The sequence below is a fragment of the Asterias rubens genome, chromosome 4 (genome assembly GCF_902459465.1).
Source record: "Asterias rubens chromosome 4, eAstRub1.3, whole genome shotgun sequence".
Classification (NCBI taxonomy): Eukaryota; Metazoa; Echinodermata; class Asteroidea; order Forcipulatida; family Asteriidae; genus Asterias; species Asterias rubens.
This window is the reverse complement of record NC_047065.1, coordinates 14390924-14411566: the sequence shown is the minus strand read 5'-3', so window position 1 is coordinate 14411566 and position 20643 is coordinate 14390924. Positions and strand designations below refer to the sequence as shown.

Sequence of the window (20643 nt, the reverse complement as noted above, 5' to 3'; positions counted from 1 at the left end):
GGACGAACGTGGGCGTGTTTTTGCCCGAAAAACACTCTCGCGCATGCACGAGCTTTAGTGATGACCGCAAGGGACCTTGGGCCACTGGTGGCGGTATGTGGAATGAAAATAGTTGTTGTAAATTAATGGGGACCCACAACCTGCCTTTCTTCTTCTATCGCTTCACACAATGGTGTACAGGTTGTGATGAACCATGTCTACCTCCTAATTCTTCCTCCATGGTCTATGGAGATATACCATCCATGGTCTATTTTTAGACTGGGCACATTTGGTAATTATTGTCGAAGGCCAGTATTTTCACTTGATTTGGTAATTATTGTCGAAGGTACAATTGTACAAATAATACGCAGTTTTACATGGTACTAAATATAATATACATGTACACTGTACATGTAACATGTGTACGTGATGCGTGTATGTGTACATGTTTAATATGCGTGTATTTCCACAACTATTATTACGTCGAAGTACGCATGTGCATGGGAAAATGTATAGTTAACTACGCCCATTTATGTAAATTGACCACGTTCGTCCTAGGAAAAAAATACGCTGCCCGTCCTATGCACACACGAGCATCACACGACTATAAACCTGTACGCACACTCAATTTTGCACTCTGCATGCGCAGTAGCATTTTTTGGGTTTCAGTTTAAAGACACTGGACACTTTTTGTAATTACTCAAAATAACTATTAGCATAAAAACTTACTTAGTGACGAGCAATGGATAGCTATGTAGTATGAAACATTGTGCGAAGCGGCTCCCGCTGAAGTAACGTAGTATTTTGAGAAAGGGGTTATTTATCACTTACTCATACAATAAAAAAATTCAGGCCAGAAAAGCACACAAATTTTGTGCAATGTGCACAGATTTCTTATTATACGTGTCCGGGGATACAGCAACTGAGCTGGGCCCAATTTCATGGCTCTGCTTACTGCCGAATTCTACGCTTACGATCACGATTCCCCGCTTACGTGCAAGCGCCGAATTTCTGCGCTAACCTTGTAAGCGTAGAATGCCTATATGTAACGTGGAGGACGCAAGCGCAGAAGTCAAAATTCGCCGCTAACCCGTGAAATACGCTTGCCGTAAGCACATAATTTCCTGCTTCCATAAGCGCCGATGATTACGGTAAGCAGAGCCATGAAATTGGGCCCTGTCTGGCCTCGTTGCCTTGGATCGGACGAGTTGGTCTTTAAAAAGTGTTTAAAACCGTTTGGTATGAAATGCATAATTTATGGTTAGAAATAATGTTTTAAAAGTAGAGTATAATGATCCACACAAGAGTATCACTCAAAATTGCACGGTTTTCGTCCCATTAATGGGAGTCATTTTTGACTCCCATAAATGGCCGACCGTGTAGTCGACGAGGTAAAACGAAAACCACGCAATTTCGAGGCGTATTTGTGTAGATCATTGATTTCTACTTTTACAACATCTTTTAACCATATCGTTTTTATAACCAACGGTTTATACAGAACGCTTTTCAAAGACCAACTCGGCCGACCCAGGCAACGTGTTCCTTTAAAGAGCGGTTCCATGATGCTCTCAATATTTTATTTGTTAACTTTTTAGTTGCTGAATAGACATCGTACTTAATACCGGTTCATGATTTGTTTACACTATAGTATCACCAACATTTTAGTGTTTAAGAATTCAAGTAAAAACATGCACTTCTCCGTACAGCTTTTTCAGTCGAGAGTCAAAAACTGCTTAGCATCTGGTAATAATTATTCATTGACCCTTGACGTCATCGGAGGCTACAAACGATCAGTCGGCATTTTGTCACATTCCATTACGTGAAGTAGAAAAGGTTTTAATGAACGAAAACAAAATCTCATTATGGTCCAAATTCATCCACAAATCCAAGATATAAATCTGTGCTTATCACCAACACAAATCCACAAATCTTGCAGTATTCATGATTTTCCTTTTTTTGGACGAGTTTTGGCTGTTGTGTTTTCTACACTGAACAGTTTTACATCACATAATGACCCACCCAAACAACATCCGTATGTTCGCTCATTATTGTTTCACAATCATCTTTAATTTTTGATAAACAAGTATATGGACGCGCTTAGTTTCTTTATAGAGCATCACTTTGGTGATAAGTAATTGGCCTTTATAGTTTTACTTACAGTGTTTTAGACAGTCCACACAGATCCCCTAAATGGACTGGGGTGGATTTCACAAAGGTAGTCCTAACTTAGGACTAGTCCTAGGCAATGCTAAGAGATAGGACTGGTCCTAAGTTGGGACCAGTAACTCATCCTAACTTAGGACTGGTCCTATCTCTTAGCATTGCCTAGGACTGGTCCTAAGTTAGGACCAGTAACTCATCCTAACTTAGGACTGATCCTATCTCTTAGCATTGCCTAGGACTAGTCCTAAGTTAAGACTACCTTTGTGAAATCCACCCCAGGTACCTTTATGGGCCCCGTAAAGGCCGAGTCACACTGCAGCAAAGAGAAAGCAATTCTAGCCATTCTTCTTGTGGAAGATATTTAAATCACCCAGAAGTTTGTTTTTGCAACAGCGGAGTGTAATAGGACTGCGTCCTATAACACTCTTGAACAAAAGCCGTAGCCGTAGCTGTAGCCGACAATAGAAGACTTAAGAACGCTAGGTGGCAGCAGACTTACCAGGTAAATTTCCATTGTTTATGTAGTTCTGAGCATGCGCATAATAATTACCGAGAACAATGGATTTTACCCATAGAATAATATTAAACGGCGTAAGTACTTCACACAGACGCCTTAAACATAGAAGCAGGTCTCTGTGCTACTTGGAAAAAGATAACCTGGTTTCCATTTTTTTTAGTTGGATTGCGCTTTTTCTTTTTAAAGTAATTGACTCTTATCTTTGTGTAATTTTGTTGGGTGTAATGTAACGTGAATGTGTCTGTTTAAGTACGATAAATGAAGATGAACGTCTTCACTACATGAAACAAAAACCACGAACTTATTGAACAGCAATGAATGAGAATAATATCAGGGTTTAGTGGATAGCGCCACCCTACAACACGTCCCTTTTAGTTTTACTGTTCAACCGATCCCTTCTCTTTCGTCTTATCTTCAAAACTAATTGTGGAATTACTCATACTCAACAATGAGATATAGGACTATTGCCGTTTGGTAAAGATACGCCTCTCTTATGCATGACGTCATAATTCTTACCCAAAATGAGGCTATGGGCGCACGTTCCCCATCACTTGCAGTGGCTGTGCCCATCGCCTCGTTTTTAGTTAGCATTGTGACGTACTTCATGTATAATAGGGCCCACTTCTTTTTTCAAGTTTTCGAGATAAAGCCATTTCCTAGTAGAGGGCGCTGTTTTTCAATTTTGGAAACTCAACCACTCAGGCAACTACTTGTAATCTTTTTCAAGTTTGATTTAGGCTAAAATTGGTATTGGTAATTGAGATGGGAAAAGTGACGCCTGGTTATAAATTAAAAACGTAGAACGTGTGGAAAGATGCATGGACTCAACTAATTGATATCCCCGAAGTTTCAGGGACACATTTCGTATGTCATTGTTCGAAAAATGAAATATCAAGTTTGTGACTTCAATTCACAAAACGCTATAATTTTATTTTTGTTAAAGCTCAGTAAAACTTATTGTTGTTTTTGTTATCTCTGGTGCTCTGACGCACATTACCAATTAATGCTAATTGTGTTAGAGCACCAGCGATTTAATTCATGAATATCCCAAAGTTGTATTCACTCTAAATTGCTTTTTATGCATCAGTTTGACGAGTTACGTTTTCCTTTAGGCATATGAAAGCCATTGGACACTTTTGGTAAACAGTATTGTCCAAAGGCCCTCACTTCGTGTATCACAAGTTATATACAGTAACAAACCTGTGAAAATTTAGGCTCAATCGGTCATCGGAGTCGGGAGAAAATAATGGTAAAAACCCACCAATGTTTCCGCACGTTTCGCCGTGCCATGACATGTATTTAAAATAAATCCGTAATTCTCGATATCGAGAATTGATAATTGTTTTAATGTTTTCTCAAAAAATTAAAGCATTTCATGGAACAATAGTGTTTACCATTACCTTCTGTAAACCCTGTAAGTTTTTTGTAAATCTGTGAACTTTTATTTTTTTTTTCTGTTTCGAAAGTGTCGTATCATGCACTGTCTTGGTGTAATGGGTTTTTCGACTAAATTGTCGATGTTTCATGAATAATGTTTAAGAAAACCTGAATAAAAAAATAATCCGGACAACCCAATAATTATTGTGATTAATCTGCCTGTGACCTTTCCCGAATGTTTCTTCCTTTACGAAGCTGATGATGATGAAGTGAGCCCTCTTCTGCCAACAATGTTTGGCATGTTTACATTCCTACGCCCCCCCCCCCCACCCCCTTCACACACACGTACATCCACGTTGTTCTTGTTGCATAGCGCCATCGCATGTGTCCGTCCGTCCGCGCCGTGCTGTTATTTTTATAACCAAATTAAATATAGTTTTAGGATTGGATCCAGACTGTTCCAGTTCTATAGCTCCCCGCTATGCTAGAGTAGCTCAAGCTAGCTATTTTGCTTGGCAGAAAAAGCTAAACAATTCCAGCGGCGCGAGAGTTGATTTCGCTGCACGCTCTGATTGCCATTGCTGATCCACACAACCACATGGTTCTGGTTGAGTTGTGTTTCTTTCTCTTCTCATCAAGTGGCGGGGTGTCAATGGTGATAAACAGTGACATTTGACGACAGTCGTCGGTTTCTCTGGTCCTCTTGTAGTGGTGACAACAGCCTGGTGTAGTGGTAGTGGCAGTGGACGGCCGTGTTCCTCGTATAAAAGTAAGTATTTAATTTAATATGTACTATACTCTACTGGTGTCATGTGTTTTCAGTAGGATAACACTAACAGAAAAATTGTTCACAATAAAAAACTCAATGTTTTTTTTTCAAATCATCTATCCAATTTTTTACCAATAACACTTACACTTCATGGTGTGTTGAAAATTTTACAGTTTTGGTTTTACTTTGCGAGAGAGAGTCCGCCATTAACAGAGCTTAAATGGTTATGCATGCACGACATTGGAGCAACGTCATATGTTTTCACACTTTTCATTGGTTCGTATTTTGTTGAATATTCAGAAGCAAGTATGGCATATGGCGTGCAAAATAAATCAAAAATGTTATTCAATGACTACTTAACAAATTTAATTACATTTTTGTCCTAAGGCATTATGGCTACTAAATTAGAATCCAGAGATATCATAAGGCATGAAAATAAAACACTCCACCCCCCCCCCCCCTTGTCTTGAAGCACACACACTTCATAACAATCCGTTTTCCACCATTTCAGACCAGTAATGTTTGGTTTCAGGAGATAAGAAACCAATCTATGATATTTTTTCTTTAAAGTAGACTTAATATTTATTACGCTTATCGGAATTTATAACAGTATGCAGTTAATCAAAACAATTTTTTTTGTCATTTTGAATTTCACTTAAAATATTTTAATTTTTTCCCCATATTGGCACACCGCAGAATTCCAAATAGTAACCACCTCACGTGATCCATCTTAGTGACTATGGAAAAGTTTCCGTATGGCGCCACAACTTTTTCATTCGATATTAAATAATATAGTACCCAATTTCTAATTTACCTCAATGAGATAACCTTTTTGTTAAAATTAGTGAAAAAGTGGTGGCGCCATACGGAAAGTTATCCGTGCGATAATTGTAACCCTCCTCCAGACAATGGGAGGAGTGGTACGATATGGCAAATATGCTGGTCATTGTTTTGGTTAGCCCCACTGGTGTGGCCAAGGCTCAGCTAGCCTTGGCCACACAAGTGGGGCTATGTTTTGGTGCCCCTTCTTGAAAATGTTCCAATTGAACTTAGTAATTTCCCCATCTGTAGACTATTACTGATAGACGTGCTGGATCAGCGCTACTCCTAGAACTATAATTCCGCTATCGTCTTGCGCATTCACAAGTAGCGGAATAAACCTCAAAGTTTAGTAGATCAGCCCGTCATCATGCGTTGAGGTAAAGGAATTTTTGTATTATTGTTGCAAAGCAATGAGAAAAATATATGCACAACGCAGTGAGCACTACATGTACATGCGCGTCTACTGTCCGCAATTTTTGGGTGTCAAAACGTTTACACTAGGAATGGACTCCCCCCAAAAAGGCAGTAGTGGTAGACGCGCATTGTTCGGAGGTGCGTAAATACATGTACCATACTTTTGTGCACGTTTTGACATGGCGGACAGGAGACACGCGTGTATGCGCATTGTGCATCATGGTCTATTGTTTATACACCCTCATGATGGGAGATGTATTGTCAAAAGTCGCAACCGTTTTGATCAGTATTGTAACATAGTTATACCATGGAGGAAGGAAGAGAAGGAGTTCGAATGACCCGCCAATATGCAGAGTAACAAAAGAAAACCCTGACAATGCCCCTGTCTGACCAGTGGGAAAAGATAGGAGACCTCCTGCAGGACGGCCGATTAGTGAGCGGGATTAGATCTCTTTGTACAGAAGGAGTCTGGTACCCCCACTCTGCATCGTTGCCTGCGTGCAAAGATGAATCGTTGGAGACAGGAATTGCAAAAATACACAGTTTTTGCATGCGCAGTGTGTTTTCTTTGTCTTTCATGAATGCGCACATGGTTTACAAACGATTGCGGTATTTTTTGCCTGTTCTTTTGGGGTTTTTTTTCACATGAAAATCGGAGTTGTAGAAGGTGAGTTGTAATTGACTTCTTCATTTACCGTTTGTGGTGTTTTCATGAATATCATAGCATATTTTGAGGGTGGTTGGTATTCAATTATGTTTTTCGATTTGGTGGGCGAAAGCGTACACAAACTTTATCAGGTCTCAAAAAAGTTTTTTTTTCTTTATTATATCCATACGACATACGACGCCATAAGTTGCGTGAAGAACCAAGTTGCGCAAACTCACAGACGCCAGGTCGCCCAATGTTTGTATTTTAAGGTGTGTGGTGATTACGAGGTGTCGAACGACCGCGGTACCACGGGTTTGGCTTTTAAAGTCCCTTCGTTGGAACTCCTTCTCTTCCTTCCTCTATGGTTATACTGGCAGTTAGCTTAGAGATGTGTGCCCCCTGTTGCTCCAAAAGCCAAACGGGGTGTGTTGGTGGTCGTCTAAGCTCAAAATGTCAGTGATCAACACTTTCATAATAATAGTAATAGGACGTCAGTGCATGCAACCGAGGAGTCCAACCTGGGCTACTGGACCACAGGCCTATTTGGCAAGTGATGTAAGTGTATAGCCAGTAACTGAAGACTGAATGGTGTTTTATATTAATTAATATTACCTTCCATTGTCATTGTGTAAATTTTTTGTACCTACCTGTACAAGCCCTGTAGTAGAATCCCACCTCCCCCCGAAAAAGAAAAAAAAAGTCGGTCAAGTTTTGAAAACATCATTGGAAAACTGCCACCATTGGGTTTAAATTTTCTCATAAAGGCAGTGGACACTATTGGTAATTACTCAAATGAATTATTAGCATGAAACCTTTCTTGGTGACGAGTAATGGGGAGAGGTTGATGGTCTAAAACATTGTGAGAAACGGCTCCCTCTGAAGTGACATAGTTTTTGAGAAAGAAGTAATTTTCCACGAATTTGATTTCGAGACCTCAGATTTAGAACTTGAGGTCTCGAAATCAAGCATCTAAATGCACACAACTTTGTGTGACAATGGTGTTTGTTTCGATGACCTATTGAGCTCAAATTTTCCCTGGTTAGTTATTTTATGCATTTATATGTTGAAGTACACCAACTGTGAAGGCTAGTATTTCACAATTACCAATAGTGTCCACTGCCTAAAAAGAGTCTTAAGGAACCAATAAATTTAAACTCACTAGGTAAATTTATGTAAACTAAATGTAACCTGGGGTCATGACCCTGAACTAAAGTTTGTTTTTAACTTGTTTCAAAGGAGCAACTAATTGTTTATAAAGTTGTAATCTCAAAGTTATTTTTTTCACGAGGTAAACTCAACCGCTTCTTGTCATAAAAGCCTTTGTTGTAATCCTAGCTTAAAGCATTGTTACCAACAACCTTTAGTAGAAAGTTGAAAATTATATATTTTCTTTTTTCAATTACTCCATCCTTATAACTATTGCCCGCTGTGTTTAATTGGGGCCCCGCTGTTCATACAGGTCATAAAAACTGGTTTAAAATTTGAGACGAGAAAATTCAGCTGGCGACGAGAAGACAGCAGCTAAGCATCTGGCCTTGATAAAAACTATTTAATGGAATCTTGGCAATGAGTATAATTGTAAAAACATAACTATTCACAAGGCAGTGGTTTTACTCTTAGACGGGATCCGGTTGGGAGCTTTGCAACGATTTGAACCTTGTCAACGGGGGCCTCATCTTCACTGGTCATTAGTCTTTTCCAAATTCATCTTAGGAAATAGAATACAGATGCCTGGAATTCCTGTACCTAATAAATGTAAGATCCAGGCACGGCAGGCCTGGAATTTACACACAGGACATGAATGCCAATGTCATGGCCTCTGTAGCCCCTGATCATTGACTTTTAAAAAAGAATGACAATGGAAGGGCACTTCTGTTGGAAAATCTAAAAGTCAATGGGACATTTTTTAAGGTGCAACTAGGCAAAGACCATGGGCAACGGAGGCCATGGCCTCTGTAGCGTGCTTGTAATTCCAGGCGTGCAGTCTATATGGATGTAGGCTTGGGCACTATCCACTGGGAGCCTGGCTGGTAGAGCAGAATTACCTACCCAACTTTTTACAAATCCATGGGCAGAAGTGTCAAGACCGGGATCGGAACTCCTCCGCTGACATCACCAGAGCCAGGGCCCAGCTATAACCAGACCGCTCGGCCATGACACGCCGCATAATACGTCACACTTAACACCACTGTGTGACAGTATTGTATTTTAAATTTCCTTTGTGCATCATCAGGTGATACCTGGTGTCGGCCAATTATTACGGTCATTGCATTCAAATGACTGCCTGTTTGTACACCTGTAGCATTAACCCATATATATCCACTTCACATTATAGTAACCTTGGAATAGGATTTGTACTATATACGTACATACACTGTACGCATGTAGCCCGGGGTTCAAAAGCGGATTTACTTACCTGGATTCGAGCTTGTGTTTCATTCGATCGTTGCAAAACCTGCAGGTACTTTGTGTTAAAAACCGTCATCATTCAGAGCTAAAGAAGTTGTCGTCTGTACAGCAAACCCTGATTGACCTAGAGCCCATTGCATTCAGAGTATAAGATCTGCAAAAATTAGCAGAAAACATTGTTCTTGTAAGGTCAATGCCAGGCTTGGAAATACACGTACACCTACTCCATGCCCTCTTTTGCCCTGGTCTTGTCCCTGGTCAAAAGTTCCCCATAGACTTGGAAGATTTTCCAATGGGATTAGAAGTGCCCTTTGCAAACTGTACCGGTAAATAGCCTTGTCCCAATCTTAGCCTATTTGCAAAGTTCCCTTTAGGCCTACATGTAGACTTTTAAAAAGATTTCCAGATGGAAGTGCCCTTTGCAAACTGAAAAAGGCCTTGCCCGGTCTTGGCCTTGCCCGGTCTTGGCCTTGGTGCCCAGGGTTCAAAAGTTCACTGTTAATTAAAGGTTACCCAATGGAAGTGCCCTTTGTTAACTAAAAATGCCTTGCCCGCGCAACAACAATTGGCGTTCTCCCATAAAAGTGGTCTGCTGATGGCCAAATGATATTTAAAACAACTGACTATCAGAACCAGTAAATGGGCTTGTATAATTTTCAAAACTTTTACTGACCAGAAAATTGGTTTTAGGACCAGAATCATAAGAGAAATTTTCTACACAGTATCACATTCAAAATGTTTTATTGAAACAAGCTCAAAGGAGGATTTATCTTATAAATTCTGTCTTAAAGGCAGTGGACACTATTGGTAATTACTCAAAATAACTATTAGCATAAAACCTTTCTTGGTGACAAGTAATGGGGAGAGGTTGATGGTATAAAACATTGTGAGAAACGGCTCCCTCTGAAGTGCCATAGTTTTCGAGAACGAAGTAATTTTCCACAAATTTGATTTCGAGACCTCAGATTTAGAACTTGAGGTTTCGAAATCAACCATCTAAACTCACACAACTTCGTGTGACAAAGGTTTTTTTTTTTTTCATTATTATCTCGCAACTTTGATGACCGATTGAGCTCAAATTTTCACAGGTTAGTTATTTCATGCATATGTTGAGATACACCAACTGTGAAGGCTAGTCTTTGACAATTACCAATAGTGTCCAATGCCTTTAAATGGTAAATATTTCACATGTTTCAATCCTCGAAAGCATTGAAAGATAAAAGTAATTCTCAGTTGTAAAAAATAACAGAAAGGTAATTTGTTGATCAATTTGACTTGTAGTTTTTTGTACGGTTTGTAGTTTTAAATGGCACGGTTCTAAAATCTCTGGCCTCAGGCATGCGGTCTAGTGTAAATTTGTAAGTCCTGGGCAAGTACAATCATAGAGTAATACAATGTAAGGTCACTTGCTATGGACTGCTTTGTATTAGAATGTCCAGGGCACCAATGGTGTGTAACTCCAGGCATGTGTTGTGTACAAAATCTGCCAGCATGTTTAGCATGCAATTTTTCTGAAAGTACAACTCTTTGGTTATGAAACATGTACTGTAGATCAAACCTTTGAAGGGAAGTTTGGTAAGCAGACGTGTTTACAGACTTTATGAAACTGGCTCCTGGAGAGTATGCCCATGAAGGCTATGTCCTGAGTGACCTTCTGTAGTGAACTGCTGGTGAACTTCTCATAATGAGACACTTCAATGAGGAACTGCTGAGTAAAAAGTAGCAGGGGGGGGGACCATTTGCAGACTCAGAAACCCAGTGCTACCGTACTCCATTTTTAAAGAGGACTGTCAATTGTACGTTTTGTAATCTACATGGCAACAAAAACTTATTGGTAAGAAGCCTACAGCAGCTTTCCCTCGAGTAAAACTAGCAAACAAATATTGCTTGAACTATGGCAAATCTACCATTTCTGATTGCTCCATTTACATCTGCTCAGCCAATGTGATATATTTTGACACCTGCTTAGCCAGTCGACACATGCAATTAATATGGTTATAGCCAATCTACAGTACAAGTGCAATCTGTGATATCTGCTAAGCCAATCTACACATTGATGTCTGCTTAGCTTAGCCGATCTATCAATTATGTAAATGTGTATCTGCTTAGTAAATCTACACTCAAAACTATAATGTGGTTTACATACATGTAGCCCATAATATTTCCTAACGCCCAACAAAATTAGCCTGCTTATCTAACGAACACTAATCACACAGCATGCATTGATATGATGAGCGTTAAATACCCACCCATATGGCTCGTGACTGACCTACGTTGAAATTTACACACGTTGATGTACAGTACGTGATAAAGTGTTGAAGATGAGCTATAGAGTACTATATTGGTGCGTACTGCTTATTATTTAGTCCAGTTGTCAACCTGGTTTAGTGTGTGTGTGAGTACAATAGGATCATGGAGGAAGGGAATGACCTTGTTTTTGAAAAGTTTTTTGTAAAGTGTTCAAGATATACACTCTTTGGCGTTAAAGGCAGTGGACACTATTGGTAAACTCAAAATAATTATTGCCATAAAACCTCACTTGGTAACGAGTAATGGGGAGAGGTTGATAGTATAAAACATTGTGATAAACGGCTCCCTCTGAAGTGACGTAGTTTTCAAGAAAGAAGTGACTTTCCACAAATTTGATTTTGAGACCTCAAGTTTAGAACTTGAGGTCTCAAAATCAACCATCTAAACGCACACAACTTCGTGTGATAAGGGTGTTTTTTCTTTCATTATTATCTCGCAACTTCGACGACCAATTGAGCTCAAATTTTCACAGGTTTGTTATTTCATGCATATGTTGAGATACACCAAGTGAGAAGACTGGTCTTTGACAATTGTCAATAGTGTCCAATGTCTTTAAAGGGTGTGCACAACGATGATACAAAGAAACAAATATATATTTACTGATTTGCATAAAAGATTGCCATAATGGAAAAACTTTCATTTAAATATTTTTGCCTGAAGTTGAAGCCTGAAGTGTTTTGGGGATGTTTTGGGGATATGTACTCAGGTGAATCAATTGGACTTCTGCGACGCTTTTCAATTTCTTTTTTGAAAAGCCCTTTTGTGTCATTTCATATTACAATTGAATGTATTTTGCCTCGAGGTGAGTTATAATACATAAGGACTGTCATGATTCATTCACTAGTGCAAGGTCTATCCCCTCGGGCCTAGGAGTGACCAGAAGCGGGGCCTATCCCCCCCCCCCCTTGCTCTGGTCACTCACACAGTCCCCTTAGGGAATAGACGTGCTCTAGTGACCTCATTGCCAGTCCATTAAGATTCTGCCTCAAAACTTACTTCTCATTGTGATCTAGCAAAATTGAAATGAATGAGCATAATATATGTATTTTACACTATGTATGTATTTGTGCATCTGTGACATTACTTTTACTCACTCTTTTCTTAAAAAAAAAAAAAAAAAAATGTCAGCCTATCAAATTTGAGTAAAGTCAGGTTTTTAATTGACATGTTTAAATGAAAAGAAACAAGCTGTAAAACATAGAGCAAACATCGTTCTTTACTCTTCATAGATCCATGGACTCTTAATAAACAAGTCGTCATCGGGAAAGAAATATGTTAACAAAACAAACCCCCTTCATTTGACTCAAGCTCTGCTAATTGTTAACAGAAGACAAAAAATCGACATAATCCTTATCTCTTTCCTAACACCTCGGGTCATAAACTCATCATCTTCAAAAGAAACCCCTTCACGGATTTTTCCAATTAGGAACTTGTCTCTCGCTCTTCGAATTAAAAACAGAGCCCTACCGCGGCGGCAAGAGGAAGCCGCTATCCCCTGCATAACCTTACCATGAATTTTGGGAAAACAAAACCCCCACATCCCAAGGGGGTCTCTGTTGCTGTATACGTAAGCAGGGGGGCATATAGATTTTGTCGATGACCGTGTCGTTTTCCCTGAACGGTTGGGATGAAGAGCTTCCGGACTCGTACGTCAATGATAATATTTTTTCATTTATTTTCGGGGGACGGGATTGATCAAGTTGTGGCGTGATCAATGAAGATGCCCAACAATACTCTTGGGATCGTTTTGTTTTTGAGTTTGCCTCTTCATGGCCCATGCTTGTAATTGGTTTTTGTCATGTCGCATCAGAGATGTACAATTTATAGGTTAGCCCAGAACCCCTAGGAAACCAGGAAACCCAAAGTTTGCCTAGATAAGACCATGTACCCTAAATTAGATACCATCTACATGTACTGAAAAGAAAAAGGAACTTGAAGGTTTGTGATGAGACTTTGGTGCCCCATCAAATTCCCTTTTACTTAGTTATAGACTCTTTGGTTTGCTAGTGAAAATGCCTTTTTTTCATAAATCTCCAAAAGTGGCTTGTTTCAAGTCTCTAGATAGAGTCTATAAATTGAAACACACATTATTTGGCTTTATTTTCAAGTAGGCTTAAATTCTTGACTCAGTAGCTCGATCCATAGCAACAACAGTGTTATATAAACCCATATTGCACGGCCCATATCACAACCTGCGTCTATGTCACAGGCCAAGTTTGCTTGGCTTTTTGGGTATGAGACGCAAAAGTGCTATATTTTTACGTATTCCACTTGCGCTTGTTATTAACTTATATTAATCTTACATCGATGTGTGAAGGCATAATATACTCAGGGCTACATGCCTGGAGTTTCATCTTTGAGAGGGCAAGTCCATTTTCATTTTGAAAAGGGGACTTTCCATTGTAAATGTTAAAGTCTATGGGAAAGTGTTGACACCAAGGACAAGACCAGGGCCCAATTTCATAGAGCTGCTTAAGCACTAAATTTTGCTTAAGCAAAAAAATCCTTGCTTAGTAAAGTCAGATTACCGGGCATGACTCCACTCAATTGTTTTGCTAAGTGAACAACAGCTAAATACCAGTCACAAGCAATGTGTATGGCATGAAATTTTGGCCAGTAACATGTGTAGTAGGTGAGCTATTTTCGTGCAATTCGTGCTTAAGCAAATTTTTTGCTTAAGTAACTCTATGATATTGGCCCCAGGGGCAATGAATGCCAAGGCCTCCATGTAATTTTAGGGCTTGTACTTTCCCTGAGTGCTTTGATTTTTTTTTTTTACAGCCATACTACTTGAGTGGAACTTGAAACACATTTTAGTACAAATTCATTTGGGTTGTCTACATTTCTGACCATTTACTGGTAGGGTGTTGAAATGATAAGCACTCCAAGTGGTTTAAAAAAAGGGGAATATTATGTAAACTTAAAAGCTGTTTTTACAACACACAACGACACCATGATTTTTGAGCGTCGTACAAAGAAAACCAGTGCAGTTGACTACACAGATAATCTGATTTCTTCAGATTTTGCAGACTCAATTGACAAAAATTTGACACCAAACCCAGCCAATTCCACAACAATGGAGAGAACTAAAGGCACCTCTCACAGTGTGCTTAAGTCCCACATGGCCAGGCAGCCTTATTCTGGTTGAATAACCCAATAACACAAACATTGGCCACTTCGTCATCGGGTGAGCGCTAATAATAATAATACAAGAAATGAAACATAGCCCCCCCTCCCCTCCCCCCCTGGCAAACCCAGGCACGCTCGCTCCAGCAGTTGATCCTCGACCATCTTGGGTTACATCCAGTAGCACAAAGAGAAATACCTCTCTGCATATATTCCCCGCTGCATATATAATCCAGCCGGGTTTTGCATTTCAAAGTCACCATGGCGTTAATATTGGAGGAGTTTGTACATGTTAGCATGGTCTACGTGATGACCTAGTAGTACTAGCTGGCTTTAGTTTGCACGTGTGCTTCTTGTCGTCTGCCGCCGCACCGTCAGATCTGTGATCGAATAATAACGCTGACGTTTTATTGGGAGATAAGAGACTTGTTATTTAGGAGACACATCTCTGTGTGTTAGTCCGTGCAGCGGTCAGCAGCGGAGAGCCTAAAACACTGTGGCTTGCAGATCTTTAATCAGGGTACGGTAAATGTACTTTAGTTTATACAGAATACATTATAGAATTTACAAACTCTGATATTGTGTAAGAAACGCCAACGCTAGTGCTGGATTGGAAGCAGCGTATAACACCCACATCTCTGAACCTTAAGTATTCTCATTGACGCAGATTCTTCATCCATGGTGTTGGACTAATGTATCATGACTGCATCCGTGTCTTCAGGCCTGGAATTTTACTTTTGAAAGGGCAAGGCTATTTCCATTTTGCAAATTGCACTTCCATTAGAAAATCTTAAATTTGATGGGAAACTTTTGAAGGGGCACCAAGGCCAAGACCAGGGGCAATGGAGCCTATGGCCTTTGTGGCCTGCATGTAAAAAACTGTATTTCCAGGCCTGTGTCTTGTACCCTTCTCTAAATAGCAATGATAGGTAGAGAGTCTCATCCACCAGAAATGGGACTGACCTTTTTTCTCTTCCTGCCTCTGGTTAGAAGGTGTCTGAATTACTGGCTTTGGCTTCAGCTGGATCCCTGTGTCATCATGCATTGAGCCATAGGCCCTTTTCGAAACGACGGCTTTGGATTCGGCTCAGGCTAGCTTGACCCCACCGGTTGTTTTGACATTGCGCGTGCTTGGGGTATACGCGCTCAGGGCTTCAGACGAGAGAGCAGAGCTTTCAGCCGAATCCAAAGCTGAAGCCGTGGTTTCGAAAAGGGCCATATGCTGCACTAGAGCAACACCCCTTAGCAACAGCTATAGCCAAAGCCGCCAATAGCCACGTAGATTACATTGAAGGGAACACATTGTGGCTTCATCCTGAGAAAGATCTAGTAACTGCCGAAGCTTCACAATCATGTTCAACAATTTATTTTCACACAGCTCACAAATTGTTAACACACAGCTGCTGTTGATCCTTGTCCTACCTCAGTTGGGATAATGGATTTCCTCCGATAAAGCCGTGCATTTTGGGGTACACATGTTTATACACACGTTTATTAAAAAACAGAAGCTTTTTGTGCCATCTGCCACCTTACTAAACTCTACCTGTTTTCCTTGCCTACAGAAACCAGCTGTCAGAGGTCAAAGGGCACCCTTAAGACGACAACAGATTTCTGTACAGTGTGCCGGGATAAAAAAAAACTCAAGGGTGCGACAAAAAACAAACTTGGTGAACAGGTAAGGTTGAATCACTGGTTTTTATGTTGTTGTGCTGTCTGAGGATCTAATTTGCAAGCTAAGCACTTTGTCCAGATATTTACATGGCAGTTATCTCTTTGACTGACTATAGACTGTAGGTCCAAACCGGAGTCTTTGGAACCTGGTCACCTTTAGAATGAGCAAAAGACGGGATCCGGCCGGAATTGACGAGGGGGTATACCTCGGTTGGAAACCAGGACGATCAGGCCGTACCGACGCCTGATTTTGGACTTTCATCCTAAAAGACGACTAATTCCCCCTTGAACAATCAACACCCAGACACACTGAGAGAGAGAGAGAGGAACATTTTAAAAGAGTTTGGACAATCGTGGACTGATCCGCTACTGACATTGGTGCCCTGCAGTTGAACTTGGTGCTATCCAGAGGGGGTCTGAAAACTCGTTAAGACTTTCAGAGAGTGAACGTAAGTTGATCTGGAAGTGCCTTGCCAGGGTGCCTTGGTAAGAGGTGCTATTTATTCTCTCTATGTATCCAGTCAACACCTTCGATAATGAAAAGCATTCTTTTTTTTTTTTATTCCAGGCACATTATTCTGTGTAGTGGGACTTGAGGCCAAGTTTGCATGTTGTGCAGAGTGAATTCATGTTTTGATGCATGTAGTTTTAGGGATTATGTAAGAATAGTCAATGATTACAAAACATTTTGAAATTGTGGTCGGGTTGGTCAAAAGAAATAACTGAAAATTGAATAATTGTTTATTAATAAATACGTTTAATATAGTATACACATAATATAATATAGTATACACATGTATAATATGTATACAAGAACAAGAAGAAGACAAAATACAAAGATGGCTTAAGCTGGCAAAATTGTCATAATTTCTGACTAAACTACAAAGTTGTTTGTCTAATCCAGGACAAAATATTGGAAACAACTAATGTCATACATGTATAATGGAAGACCTTTGACATGATCTGAAATAATCTGATTCATTTGAAATATTAGTTTGTACTTCAGTATAGGTTATACTGTGAAGCCATTCAATAATTATTTAAAAATCGGGGATAAGTGAGTGGGTCAAAATAAAAAAAATAAAATAAAAAAATAAAAAATAGTTTGAAACATTGACTATTCTTAAAGGTCCGTTAGAGCACTCTAAGAGTTTGTGTAGATAGTGCATGGCCCTGTAGTGTGATTCACAGTTGTGTGCAGTGTAATGGACATGAGAACGTGTCAAGAATTGAACATTAACGTGCATGGCTTACTGTATTCAAAGCTTCATTTGAAATGCGACTGATCCCTTCAGGCGTTGATAAATAAGCTCCAATTATAGAACATTTTAAAACGAATTGCTACACGAAGCCTGAGTCTTTGGCTTCCTTTCTAGACCTCATACAGTGAGCCTATACACACAAAATGGAGGTCTGGAATCGGAGCTTCCAAATCTTTCTATTTCTGCAGAAAGTTACCTCAAAATAAAAAAATATTTCTGCGTTCTGATGAACACATTTGAAAATCTTCCTAGTTATGGAAACTTTGTCCCTATTATATTGAATGTTGTTAGAAATATCTCTGAAATATCTCTGAAACTGTTGTACTGAAACCTTATTGCAAGGTGCACCATAGCACATGGTACCAGATTCAATGCCAATGTCCTTTACTGAAAAAGTGGCCTTGCCCTTGAAAGAAATTTCAGGGCTCGATTTCTTAAAGCACTGAGATCCATCTTAAGACATGTGAGATGTTAATCAGTTACTGGCCTGGAGTTTTTACGCAGACCACAGAGGCACTGGCCTTCATTGCTCCAGGTCTAAGCCTTGGTGCCCCTTCAAAAGTTTTTCATTGACTTTAAGATTTACTTATTGAAAAAAATGCCCTGCAAAATGAAAATGGCCTTGCCCTTTCAAAGATGAAATTCCAGGCCTGCAGTTATAGCCATTATTGTTGTTAAGTAGGATTTGAAACTTTGCATGGTGAAAATACGATATAGAAAGGTTTGCGGTAACACCATGTAATGACTATCTCTAAATGAGTTGGGGGTGGTTCTGAAAAGAACCGTTGGTTTCAACTTGACATTTCGATCAGTATTGTTGTTATTATTGTTATTATTATTATTTATTCGGCCAAGATTTCAACAAACGGAACAAGATACAATATTACCCAAAAAAATATAACAGTATAAGAAACAACGAATGTAAACTAAAAAAAAAAGAAATGTGTCACCTAGAACAAATGTAAACCGTTGACGGAATTGAAACAGAACACTATTGATTTGTATTGTGACATCACACTTTGCTTAGCAATTAACATTGATTCACACTTCGGATCAATCGTAACTCCAGGCCATACACAAGAATGTAAAAACAAAACCCAAGATTTGTATCCTACAAATTTTCAGCTTGGTCGCGTAGTTTCCTGGGATTTTAATTTAATTTTGAGTTCTACACATTCTATCATTTTATCATTGCGTGAACATCAGATTTGTTTTTTAGGGCATTAAATTGACAGTAAAACTGAGATTACACGTGTACAATGTAATAAAAGGAGCAGCTTGTCCCAATAAAATGAGATGTAATCAGCAGACTGTACACGTATTTTATTACATGTAATTTTGCACTTTTCTTCAAGGGTATACCCTTATTGTTATGTCAGGTGATTATTTTTCTAAGCACTGGGTTGTTGTGTCTTTGTATTAATATTTATTGTTAACAGTATCAAAACATACAGTCCTTCCCTCTTTTTTATGCAATTGCAAAACTCTTCAGTCCCCTCAACAGTTTGAAGAGCTGTCTAATTGAGTTGTATTCGAAATGTAATTTTGATGTCTTTTTGTACACAATTTGGGTTGAACAATGAAAACTTGACCCAACTGGGACCAATGAACCTGGGACCTCTGGATTAACATGCGGGCTCTCTACCAACTGAGCTATCTAGCCCTGTGTCGGTGGTCTTTATATTTTGTCAATCTTTTTTTCTGAGTCCTCGATATTATAAACAGATGAATAGGATAAAGGTCATAATTTTGGTCACATGAAGGTGATAATGTAAATTCAGGCTTGAACTTAGAGGGGGGGGGGGTGGATCCACAAGACCATAAATAGGGCTTGTGGCTCAAAATGTGAAGTGGACCAGAATTCTTGTCACAAAAGCAGAATCCCCCCCCCCCCCAAACAACAACAATTAAAAAAATAAAAAATACAAAAACAATTCCTGACCCCGTTTATCATGAGTTTGAATTTTTGTTTTATTTTAAACAAGCGCTCAGACATGAAAATTTATTTAACTTTTCTTTATGGGTATTTTAGTATACTTCATTATGGAATTACTCAGTAGAATTGAAAGGCACTTTAATCATGTTAAACTTATTATTTTTGAGATCTTACACAGGGGTATTATTTTTCATTAATATTCAATTTAGAAAAACACAACCCAGCGACAGCAGACTTGCCAGGTAAAAAAACACTGTTCCCGGTAATGTGCGCAGGCTCAGAACTACGTAAACAAAGAAAATTTACCTGGTAAGTCTGCTGCCACCAAGCGTTCCATAGTCTCCCGTTGACTGACGTACCATTCTTCATGCATGCTTTTCACTATAGTACAAAAATAACTTTTTCTTGCACACAATAACTTTTATTTGACATTTCACATTGTTTTTGTTTTCCCCCCATTTACAAATCTTCCTTGATATCACAGTTGCAGTGTACATACAATTCTAAAAAGAAAAGATTTGGTTCCAATTAATAAATTAATGTATAAAATCAACATTTAAAGGGATGCTGCAGTGAATTCAAATAAAACAGTTAATTTTGCTGCCATTTATTTCTGATATGTATTGAACATCAATAAAATGTGTTTTGTTTATTCCCGACATATCTGACTTGCGTAATTAGTAAATAAGTCATGCCCCCCCCCCCTTTTGTGGATTGTTACCGCCCCCTACCATCGACGTCACGTCGGGAATTCAAACGTATCGTCAGCAAAAAAAATAAAAAAATATTTCAGGTTTAAAAAGTCATGTTTAATCGTTTAAATGAATAAAAACAAACACTGCAGCCACCCTTTAATGTTTTTGTAGCATCTGTGGTTAAGTAATTTGTGGCTACATTTACATTCATATTGCTTTCAAATAACACAGTGTGTTCCTTGTAAAATAAAACAAAGAAAACAGTCGTTTGCAAATCTGAGAGATTGAGTTTTAGTTGTGTTAACGCTGTTTTATTGCATATTGTATAATGTGCAATTCATCTATTAACCGTGTTTAACATGAAGAGAAAGGTTGGAGACAAAAAGAAATCCATTTTTGTGTCTTTATTGGCCATTGAGAATTATCAAATACAAATCACACAAATCACCATTACTTGTTGAGATTGTCGCAATTCATATCCCGATACAAATGTTTGCAAAATAAGACCACTAAAATTGATGAAAATTTTACAGTTTGGTCACAA

At 39.0% G+C, this 20643-nt stretch overlaps 1 protein-coding gene across 4 annotated transcripts in view; it reads left to right on the top strand.

Moving 5' to 3' along the window:
* Nucleotides 1-4410: 4410 nt before the first annotated feature.
* The window catches only part of LOC117288887 (b(0,+)-type amino acid transporter 1-like), a 66073-nt gene continuing 49840 nt past the window's right edge, over nucleotides 4411-20643 (top strand). Inside the window, exons 1-3 of one of the 4 annotated variants that reach the window (XM_033769750.1) lie at nucleotides 4411-4805; nucleotides 16098-16210; nucleotides 16323-16655. The gene's annotated coding sequence lies outside the window, so the exon portion shown is untranslated. Of the gene's footprint in view, nucleotides 4806-14783; nucleotides 15056-16097; nucleotides 16211-16322; nucleotides 16656-20643 lie in introns of those variants that run through there. The other 3 variants (XM_033769756.1, XM_033769751.1, XM_033769752.1) reach the window with 3 other exon arrangements.